Source organism: Tasmannia lanceolata, unplaced genomic scaffold (genome assembly GCF_043159265.1).
Source record: "Tasmannia lanceolata isolate RefF3 unplaced genomic scaffold, GAP_Taslan_0.1 ptg000023l, whole genome shotgun sequence".
In the NCBI taxonomy this organism is placed as follows: domain Eukaryota; kingdom Viridiplantae; phylum Streptophyta; class Magnoliopsida; order Canellales; family Winteraceae; genus Tasmannia; species Tasmannia lanceolata.
This window is the reverse complement of record NW_027518700.1, coordinates 31,556,434-31,567,197: the sequence shown is the minus strand read 5'-3', so window position 1 is coordinate 31,567,197 and position 10,764 is coordinate 31,556,434.

The following is a 10,764-nucleotide window of genomic DNA, read 5'->3' as shown; positions in this document are numbered from 1 at the left end:
TAAAGCTCTCAAACTTTCCAAGGAATATATACAAGTGTGAAGCCTAGAGAGATCCTCTTGATAAAATGTGAAAATACAAGTTCAAAGAGGAACAACATTTGATTCAAAAGTTTAAGCTCACAAAGATAGGATTTAATCTTGCAAAAGGTTGTTTTTATGATGTATATATAGCCCATTTGAAAATATGACCGTTTGGGGGTAAAACTGTAATAAACTGGCTTGAAAAAGTCAACCTGCAAAAGCCCCAACGGCTCTTTTGCCATACCGGAGCGGTCGACCAGGACACAGCGGTCGCCCGCCCCTATCGGGCACCATTTTTAATTTCAAAATTCAAACCGTTGCGGTCGACCGGCCCCATGACAGTCGCCCGGCGAAGGCTACCTGTTTCTTAAAAATTTTAAGCGTAAAACCTTTCCGCGGTCGACTGGCCCTTGGTGGTCGTCCGCCTTAAACCCATGACAGAATGGTTCTGGTTTGACAGAACCATTTTCGCGTCGCCTGGCTTCCCCCGGTCGACCGGCCCGCTCTTTTCTCGCAAGTGCTGGATTTCCAGCCTTGCTTCCGTGGTCGCCCGGGAGACCCCCGGTCGACCAGCCCTGGTTAAAATTCCATTTAACTTATAAGTTTCAGGGATTTTAGGCCATGGTCTTTGGCCTTAAGTCCTAGGTTTTCAAACACATTTTTGGGTGTGTTAATGGTTTCTACAGATATAAAAAGTTAGGTATGAAAACCATTTAAAAACCTTTTGAATGTGCATTTTACATCTAAACAAGAGGACTCCAAAATACATTCTAAAAGTAAAAGGACCTTGAGTCTTCTTGAAATGGTTGCCTCATTTGCACTTTCTTGGACTTCTTCGGCTTGTGAGTGAACTTCTTGAACTCGTTCTAGCTCTTGTGACCTCCTCCAATCTTCAATACATGTTGAATGGTACATGAGGTGTCACCATAGCATGTTCAACTCCAAGCTCCTTCTTGACACTTGCTTAGGGAACTTGTGGGATCTTCATGTTGAGCTTGATTTGAACATCTTCAAATGAGGATGTCTTCACTGTGAGTGCAAGCTCTTGGTTCCTTTGCTTCTTGATCTACAAGCCATGTGTTGAGAAGAGTTGTGTAATGGCGATTATGACATAAAAATCCTGTATATAACACAACACCTCAAAGCAACACATTAGTCCATAAATGCTAATCAATTTGGTTTGCTAGCATCAAAACAAGAAGGTAAGGGGAATGATTAACCCATGGGAACCCTTGGGCATACAGAGAAAGAGAGAGAGAGAGAGAGAGAGAGAGAGCTAATTGGAAGTACCCTTTGAGCTGGATGTACGCTTTGTAGCTTCTGAACCCGGTAAAGAGGGAACTGAATACCAACTGGCAGGGGCGAATTCATCTGCACCGCCTTCGTTTTGACAAATACTGAGAAATAGTTTTCGCCTAAAATCCATCAAAATGGACTTTTGAGATTTAATTGGGTTCTGCTTTGTTATGTCAATCCAATGATGGGTTGAAATATTCTAATTTTTTCACCATCCTCTTATCTTATCTTGAATATGATATTTCGAATGAGGATAATTTTTGGGAAATGATAAATGCGCCCCTTTTCATCACTTGGGACACCTAGCTACAGTGTATCTATGAATGCAAAGGGGCTGATGTACTTCGCATTTGAAGGAATGAAGTGACCTGATTGCCACGTACAATGCAGCTGGGTGTCCCCAGTGATGAAAAGGGGCACATTATCATTTCCTTATTTTTTGAGTTTTCTGTTATATTGTTATTTAAGAAACAAACTTCAGGACTTCTGAATTTTGATTAGAGGGGTGTTTTTAGTTATAAATAAGCTTTAGGATTTTTGAATTTTGAGTCCTCTTTTTGGGGTGTTTGGAATTGTTTACAAACACTTAGAGCCTGAAACAATTGGGAGGGAATCATTTGGAAACTTTTGATGGATTAGGATGTTATCATTTTAATCCAATTGACTTACAAATCAAACAAACGTATTTTGCTATATTCCAGTTAGATGACAAACTAACATGTAGAATGGTCCCAACATAGAACCTAGTCTAAAATAAGTGGGTCCAACCCTCTCAAGTCAATTAAAATAAGAAAACTATGACAAACAGAAGGTTACCAATAATTAGTCCAAAATACAATGATACAATTCTAACAACCGAAGCAACAAATATAAGGAGCCCCAAACACGACATGGAATAGGGCTTGTAACAAAAAAATATAAAAAAAGAAATCAAGACTATAAAAAGGAAATGAAGAACAAACCTCAGGAAGGTTAGGAAGAATGAAATCGACAGTGGGATGATTACCTGCAAAAGAAAAAAAAAAAAAAACATGACTAACAAGAAAAAATCATATTTGTGGAATCCTAAATCCACCCAAAATCAAATAGATCAGGTGTTCAAATTTATAAAACCAATTGAGTATCAAATAGACAGAGTCAGAGATTTGCATCAAACGGTTTTAAAACTTGGAAAAAAAAACACCCACAAAATACTCAAGCTAATATGCTAAGCTAAAATACATGAAGAGTTCAGTGTGGAGTGTTTCCTTCATAAAACAAAAATTAGTCCAAGATACAATGATACAAAAGCAACTAAAAAATACATGGGCCAACCAACAACAGGAAGACATTAGGAATACATGAAAAATACATGGAGAGATCTGCGAAAAATACATGAAAAAAAAAAAACTCCTACTAATTTGCTGAGCTAGAATACATGGAGAGATCTGTTTGGAATTTTCATTTTAAAAATCAGCAAAAAATACTTTAAAAATGCAGGGCACAAAAGTAACCAAAAAATAAATGCGTAAATCAACAGCAAATGTATTCCTTGAATGATCTAAAGCTCATATAGAGCTTTTTTGAACCAAAGATATGTGGATATACAGAGGAGAAACAAATATCCGAAACTCTAACCTAGTAATAGAATACCAAAATAGAATGGGAAAAAAACAAAAAAAAAACCCTAACCCAGTAAATCTGAATCCCTACCCAAACCCCTTAACCGAAACCCTATCCAAACCCCATAAATCAAGCAAAAATAAGACTAATATTAGAGATAAAGAGAGAGAGAGAGAGAGAGAGAGCGAGAAAAGAGAGAGAGAGAGAGAGAGTCGTCGAGAATGGAGGTCTTGCGACAGAGTCTGAGCGAGAAGAGAGAGTGACGATCGTCGGGTGGAAGTCTCGGTAAAAAGGGGCTTTCCGTGAAATCGCGGAAACCCCTTTTCCACGTAATTTTTTATAAATTTCCACGTCAAGGGAAAGAGTTTCTGCAGAAACTAAAAGAAAACGCTTTCTACGGCTTTCCATGGAAAAAAAACGGACTTTCCACAGAAAAGAGGAGGAAGGAAACTAAAAGAACACAGCATAAGTAGGGCTGCAAACGAGCCGAGCCGAGCTTTGGGGTGTTCAGGCTCGGCTCGTTTAGTTTTTATGAAGGCACGTGTTCGGCTCGGCTCGTTAAGTGGAACGAACCGAGCTTAAGCTCGGCTCGTCTCAAGAATGATAAAAACATACATTTGTGGGATTTAAAACCAAGCCCCCTCTAAATTCAGCACCTTAACCACTCGGCCAAACTTTCATTTGTGATAAATAAACCACATTCTTTTATTTTATTATATATAAAAAAGAAACATAATCCAACCTTTAAAGCGCGGCTCGGGTCGGCTCGTTTATGAACCGAGCTTAAAAAGCTCGCGAGCTTTTCCGAGCCGAACTATACAAAGCTCAAGTTCGGCTCGTTTATTTAGCGACCCTAATTTTTGGGCTCGGGTTTGGCTCGTTTAGTAAACGAACGAGCCCGAGCCGAGCTTTTAACGAGCCGAACCCAAACATGTTCGTGAGCCGGCTCAGTTCATTTGCAACCCTAAGCATAAGAAGCAAGGGGTTTTCATTTTTTAGAGGTTTCATCATTTTGAGAGAGAGATAGAGAAAGAGAACGAGAAGAATTCTCGAAACCCTAACTCACTTCCTTGTTCGTGATCTTCTTCTCTAGCAATATTTTTCCGATTGATCTCTGATTAGCCTCTCTTTGTTTACACTTTGTATTGATCTTCTGTTATGATCTGAAATTAAATTCCTCAAAAAGGAATTTTGCTGAGATTTCTTCCTGCCACCCCGAGCTATGGTGTTCGTTTGAACACTGCTCAAAGAGATAAACAATTGGAAAATTTCTGCAAAAGATTACAGCAGAGATATTTTCTGCAAAACATAGATATCCCTTTCATTAACACAATACAGAATTTAAGTACAAGGAGAAACTGCCCCGTAACTCTGTAACTTCTCCCACTAACTAGACACATACACCCACTACCTTTACAACACTAATAACTACAAATACCAACCAATGAAAATAAAGGAAACAACAACTGACAATACAACCTAATAACCCATGTAGCATACAAAGAAAAATTAACCCATATCATTCCCCACCCCTTAGAGAAACCTTGTCCACAAGGTTAGCATCGGGAAACTTTTCTTCAAGCCACCTTAACCTCTCCCATGTTGCATCAGCTTCTTGTGTTCCTTGCCATTGAACCAGGACTTCTGTGTTAGCTGCATTCCCTCTTCTAACCATTCTTTTTCCAAGGATTGACTCAGGATAAGGCTGAAGATTTCCATCTTCAGATAATGGTGGTAAAGTGGTACTTGGCTGAATTTGCTCCCCAATCTTTTTCATCAGCTGTGACACGTGGAAAACTGGATGTATTTTACTTCCTTGAGGCAATTCCAATTTGTATGCTACGGGTCCCACCTTTTGGAGGATTTGGAAGGGTCCAAAATACCTAGCTGCCAGCTTCATTGATCTTCTTGCTGCCACAGAAACCCGTCTATATGGCTGCAATCTTAGATACACCCAATCACCAACATTGAAAGATCTCTCAGTCCTATGTTTATCTGCAAAAGTTTTCATCCTCTCTTGAGCCATCCGAAGATTCTCTTTTATCAATTGTAGAGCCTTATCTCTGTCTTTTAATTCTTCTTCAACAGCCTGTACCTTTGTAGACCCTGGTACATATGATAATAGTGTAGGTGGTGCTACACCATATAAAGCTTCATATGGAGTCGTTTTGATGGCTGAATGGTATGTGGTGTTATACCACCACTCGGCCAGAGTAATCCACCTAGCCCATGTTTTCGGTTGAGCACAAGCAAAGCACCTCAAATAATTCTCCAAGAATCTGTTGAGAACTTCGGTCTGCCCATCGGATTGTGGGTGATATGCTGAGCTCATTTGGAGTTGGGTTCCTTGTAATTTAAACACTTCTTTCCAAAAGCTACTTGTAAATAACGAATCTCTATCAGAAACAATGGTGGACTGCATACCATGCAACTTGAATATGTGATCGAAAAATAACTTTGCTACTGTTTGGGCTGTGTAAGGGTGAGAGAGAGGAATAAAATGCCCATATTTTTAGAGTCTGTCAATTACCACCAATATAGCTGATTTCGAAGAGGAAACCGGCAAGCCATCAATGAAATCAAGGGAAATATCTCTCCATACTTTCTCATGGATAGGGAGAGGTTGCAAAAGACCAGGAAGGGCCACATTTTCTGACTTGACTTGTTGACAATGCCGCATTCTTGGACCCACCTTTTGATTTCTTTTCTTAACCCTGGCCAATAGAAAGAAGTGGTTATTCTCCTTACCGTATTTTGAAACCCAGAATGTCCAGCGGTAGGTGAGGCATGATGCTCCAAAAAAATTTCCTTCCTTAGTGGTGAAGCGGGTCCCAACAAGATCCTTCCCTTCCTCCATAGAATTCCATCAACTTCCTTATATTTAGCCACATCCAATTCTCCTTCTTCAATTTTGTTTCTGATTTGTTGGAGATGAGCATCTCGAACGATTTCTTCTTTCACCCTTTCTAATCATGTTGGCACAGGATTGGAAATTGGAAATATTTCTCCATCTTGGATGCGGGTAAGGGCATCAGCCACCTTATTTTCAGCCCCCTTTTTGTATTCAATCTGATAATCATATCCCATAAGCTTTGATAAACACTTCTGCTGGATAGGTGTTGCAATCTTTTGCTCCAAGAGAAATTTAAGACTTCGTTGATCCATTCGAATCATAAACTTTCTTCGAAGTAAATAAGGCCTCCATTTTTTTACAGCCATGATTATGGAAAGTAATTCTTTCTCATATGAAGAGAGAGAAAGATTACGACCATGTAAAGCTTGACTAAGATATGCAAGGGGACGGCCCATCTGCATTAAAACTGCTCCAACTCCTAGCCCACTGGCATCACATTCAATGATGAATGGGAGAGAAAAGTTAGGAAGAGCCAAGACGGGAGATTTTGTCATTGCCTCCTTTAAATTCTGAAATGCATGTTCTGCCCCTGCATTCCATCCCCATGCATGCTTCTTCAATAGAGCTGTTAAGGGTGCTGCAATTTTACCATAACCTAGTATAAACTTTCTGTAGTACCCTGTCAGTCCCAAAAATCCTCTCAATGCTTTCACTGAAGTAGGTCTAGGCCAATTAACCATGCTTATCACCTTTTCCTGGTCAACTGCAACTCCCTGCTTAGAGATAATGTGGCCCAAATAACTGACTTCATTGCACCCAAACGAACTTTTAGAAACCTTTGCATATAATTTGTGCTTGCGTAAGACTTCCAAGGTGGCTTCCAAATGTTGCAAATGCTCATTAGCAGATCAACTATAGACTAATATATCATCAAAAAATACCAACACAAATTTTCTTAAATACGGCCTAAATACATCATTCATGAGAGCCTGGAATGTTGAGGGAGCATTGGTTAAACCAAAAGGCATCACTAGAAATTCGTAGTGACCCTCATGTGTTCTAAAAGCGGTTTTGGGAATATCTTCCTCCTTCACCCGTATCTGGTGATAACCAGACCTCAAATCAAGCTTGCTAAAGATCTCAGATCCATGCAATTCATCCAACAATTCATCAATTACAGGAATAAGAAATTTGTCTTTAATTGTAACCTTATTTAATGCCCTGTAATCCACACATCCTCCAGGATCCATCGTGTTTTCGTATCAATAGAACTGGAGATGAGAATGGGGATACAGTAGGCCTGATAACCCCAGAAGATAATAATTCTTCAACTATTTTGTCAATTTCAGATTTCTGGAAATAAGGGTACCCGTACGGCCGTACTGATACTGGATGTGCCCCATCAATGAGACGTATACCATGGTCTTGCGATCTAGGAGGAGGCAGTTCACTAGGTTCTTTAAACACATCTGAAAATTGATCTAATACTTGCTGCACATGTGGATCAATGTCTGCTTGCTTGGCCACCATTGCCATGTTGCAAAGTTGCAACACATACGCCTTTTCAGTTCCCCTTAACTGCTTAACAATCTTCTCAGGTCCCACCACCTCAGAATTAGTAGAAGGAATGCCTTGTAATGTATACTCTCTCTCCTTATCTTTAAACTTCATGGATAAGGATGAGAAATCCCACAAAATAGGGCCCAACGTGTGCAACCATGCTGCTCCAAGAACCGCATCACATCCTCCCAGAGATAATAAATAAAAATCAGCTTTTATTGGTACACCTTGAGCTTGCATGAAAACTCCTCTACAGCGTTCATTTCCCTTCAGTCTCTCACCATTAGCCACCATAACTTCAAAGGTTGCATCGGATTGAGTTGGAATGTTGGTACGCCGGATGACAATCGGATCAATAAAGTTATGAGTTGATCCACTGTTAATAAGAATAGTGATTTGGCAATGCCTTAACATACCCATTACCCTCATTGTTTGTGGTGCTCGGGTTCCAGCAATGGCATGTACAGAGATCTCAGGTGCCACATCATCCTCATTTTCTATAAATTCATTGTCTTGCTCAATTGCTACAGCCGGAACATCTTCATCTTCGTCTTCCTCCAAGAGTCCTTCTACCCAAATAATTTTTGGGTTCTACACCTGTGATTGGGAGTATACTTTTCATCACAGTGATAGCATAGACCCTTCTCCCTTCTATCTCTAGCTTCCGCAGGTGACAGTTTTGTAATCATTGGAACTGGACTCTTTTGTTGATTGGTGGTTGCAACAGCTTTAGGCCGAGGAGCTTTGGACCTCATAAATCGGCGTCTCACATTCACTTCTTCCTCTTGCAACCGAGCTAAACTGAATGCTTCGGGAAGGGAGGTGGGATTCATCTTTTGAACTCCTACCCTTATTTCATCCTTTAAACCGCTTAGGTACACCTCAATTCAGTATTCTTCAGAGAGTCCTTTAACTTTATTTGAAAGTCTTTGAAACTCCCTTTGATAATCCATGACAGAAGACATTTGCTGAAGTTTAGACAATCAACCTGCATAATTCTCACTTCTTGTGGGTCCAAAGCGAGCATCCATGGCTTTGATGAATTGGTCCCATGTTGCTTGTGGTTTATATTCCGTATACCAATTGGTACCATTCCAAAGCTTCTCCTTCCACATTGAAAGAGGCCATTGTTAACCATTGCTCTTGAGGTACTTGGTGATAGCTGAAATATTGCTTCGCTTTGAAAAGCCATCCACTCAGATTTTTCCCATCAAAGTGTGGAAAATCCAACTTCATAGTGCGTGTCTGTATGCTGCCATTACTGCCAAATGATTGTCCCGTGCCTTGGAGAATTTGAGAATGCCCGATTGATCCTTCAGGGTTTCCTCCATCTGCCCTCCACTCGTCCAAACGATGCAGTATCTCTGCAAGCAATTCACCATGGCGTTGTCGTTTCCCTCAACTCCTCTTGCGAGTGTTGTAAGCTGCGCATTCTTTCTTCCATTTGGGCTCCACGTGTACCATCAGCCATCCCAGAGCCCTGCTTTGATACCAAATTGTTATGATCTGAAATTAAATTCCTCAAAAAGGAATTTTGCTGAGATTTCTTCCTGCCACCCCGAGCTGTGGTGTTCGTTTGAACACTGCTCAAAGAGATAAACAATTGGAAAATTTCTGCAAAAGATTACAGCAGAGAGATATTTTTCTGGAAAACATAGATATCCCTTTCATTAACACAATACAGAATTTAAGTACAAGGAGAAACTGCCCCGTAACTGTCTGTAACTTCTCCCACTAACTAGACACATACACCCACTACCTTTACAACACACTAATAACTCCTTCAACTACAAATACCAACCAATGAAAATAAAGGAAACAACAACTGACAATACAACCTAATAACCCATGTAGCATACAAAGAAAAATTAACCCATATCATCTTCACTCTTTTGTTGTTGTAGATCTTAGAAACCGTAGTTTTATCTTTTTCCTCTTTGAAACCCTAATTCAAACTCCAAGTTTCATATCTATGTTACTATCTTACCTCAAACCCTAGATCCATACCAGTAAGCTTTAGATTTGTCCTTGTAAGCCACAGATCCATCAGGTTTCTACATTTTTCGTTCTTTTCAAGTTTCAGATCAGGTTGTTCCTATAATTCTTTAGAAATTTAGGAGTTTTCTGAGATCCTTAAAGGTTGTACTGCCAAAGAAGTTGTAAAAGTTTGTATAGCAGAGGCAATATCAAAGAAAAGGAAAAGGAGAGAAGAAGAGGAATTGCAGAGACCTGTTCGATTTGAGCAAGGTCTGATCATCTCAGAGCTTTTAAAAGAAGAGGTCTGTTAGGTTCAAGCGAAGCCTGATTATTTCAGAGTTCTAAAAAGGTATTTATTCTTCTAATTTCGTCAAGTATCATCATTTATCTTCATGATTCTGATCAATCTTGTTCACTGATTTTCCTGTTCTTTATGCGTCTCTAAAGACATACGTTTTAAGTTTCAGGTCTTGGCATTATAATGACATTTGATGAAGAATATTGATTTGTGTTTTTAGTAAATACTCTTTCTATATTTTGATTTGGAAGAAGATTAGCCTCAGCATGTTCTTATAGATTTATTTTTACTGAATTTTTTTGAAGCTCTGATTTTGGAAATTGCTTAAGAAATATATATATATATATATATATATATATATATATATTTAGTGTTGGATGTATTTTTCACTCACTCCATTAGTCCAATCCCTGTTAAATGGTTGTATACGTTTGTTTGATGTGTGATTTGTCTATTAGGTGTTTTTATAACCATAGATGTTCAGAATTGTGTGAAAGTTTATGTAGTTATGAGAATCAGGACAAATTATAGATAACTGTTGGAGCATTGATATGTTTATGTTAAAGTTTTAGATTTTTGTTTCAGGAACGTATTGTGAGGGGCTTTATCAAGTTATATGTCTGTCTACTTAGTTTTGGTTAATTGGTTCGATGCTTTTATTGTGTTTGTACAATTGTATTAGCTATGGGTAATAGAGTTGAGCATAAGATGTCTCTTGGACTGAGGGTTGCAATTTTATTTTAAAAGGAAAATCAATTGATACATGCTCTATGATCAGCCTTGTGATTTTTGAAAACAGAAGGGGGGGGGGGGTTGGATCAGGTTTATTTCTGACCTGGTTTCTTATGCTCGCATGTCATCGACTTTTAGTTCTTTGTTATCATCTATTTCCTCTGTCTCTATACCTCGTTCAGTTGTAGAGGCTTTAGCACATCCTGGTTGGAGAGCAGCAATGGATGCTGAGATGGGTGCTTTGCAAACTAATCATACATGGAAGTTGGTTTCCCTTCCCCATGGGGCACAGACAGTGGGTTGTAAGTGGGTGTTCACAGTGAAATATTTACCAGATGGTACAGTGGAGAGACTGAAGGCAAGACTGGTAGCGAAAGGATACACACAAACCTATGGAATTGATTACACAGACGTTCTCTCCCGT